We start from the raw sequence: 1,251 nt of genomic DNA on the forward strand, positions 1-1,251 counted from the left end.
GTGGGAGCTAAAAAATAAACAAATTAATTCACCCACATACACACAGAAAAAAAACCGGGGGGATGGGGGAAGAAGATATAACAACTATACTTTTTTGAAGTTTTTACAACAAGCAAACGGAAAGGACATTCTTAGGGGGGAGGGGAGAGAGGGAGGAGGGAGGGAGGTTTTGGTGATGGGCCATAATAATCATATACATTGTATATTGACAAAATAAAAATTTAACGAAAAAATAAAATAAAATAAAAATAAATAAAAGACCATTTGATCCTCAAGTCGCTGCAAAATCTATACATATGCAGCCTTATTTTACAGAGGAAAATAAAGTTAAATTAAAATATATGAGAAATCAAAGCTATTTGATAAAACATTTATCCTTCAATATTTATCTGCACTGACACAGGTTAAGAGTCACCGCACTGCAAAGGGCTGAGTTTCAAGCATTAAACATTTAATATCCTACTTTTATTCACGCATTTTTTGGCCTACTTTCTTAGCTGAGAAATTTACTTTAATTGTCCCTGTTCTCCTACCTCCCATTCTCAGCCCTGTGCTACTCTGTGGTGTGAAATCCATAATGCAAAGAAAGATGACAGAACAAGTAAGAGCAGAGACTGAAATCAAGGGCCGGCCCGGTGGTGCACTGCTACAGTGCGCTGCTTGGGAGCGCAGCGGCGCTCCCGCCGAGGGTTCGGATCCCACATGCAGACCGGTTCCCACTCACTGGCTGAGCGAGGTGCGGGCGCGACACCAAGGGTTGCAATCCCGTTGCCAGTCCCGGTCCGGTACGGGGGCAACACTGAGGGTTGCGATCGTTGCCGGACACGAAAAAAGACAAAAAGGAAAAAAAAAAATAAAAGAAATCAAATTCAAGATGTTGAACTAGTTTTGCGGACAAAAGGCCAATATAAATTTTTAGAGAATTTAGGTTTGTTTCATTTTTAAGATGCTTTAAAACAAATTTTTCCTCATGCTAGAACCAAAACATACAGCAATATCAAGATGACAGAGTCACAGCTGAACCAAGTGTTGCAAGTCCATGAAGGTCAATAAAAAAGAAGTCTCACTGACCATGGTACATGGCGCATGGTACATAGGCGGTTGTACCTACAATGGCCTAGAAAGATACTCTCTGTTATTCAAATTTGAAAGAAAATTTTCTAGACTACTTAACTGGAAAATAAGCATCATCTTTACACCACGTTCTTGGTTTCTTTTTTTTTTTTTTTTTTTTTTTTTTTTTTTTTTTTT

The sequence above is a fragment of the Galeopterus variegatus genome, unplaced genomic scaffold (assembly GCF_000696425.1).
Source record: "Galeopterus variegatus unplaced genomic scaffold, G_variegatus-3.0.2 Scaffold61, whole genome shotgun sequence".
NCBI classification, from domain to species: domain Eukaryota; kingdom Metazoa; phylum Chordata; class Mammalia; order Dermoptera; family Cynocephalidae; genus Galeopterus; species Galeopterus variegatus.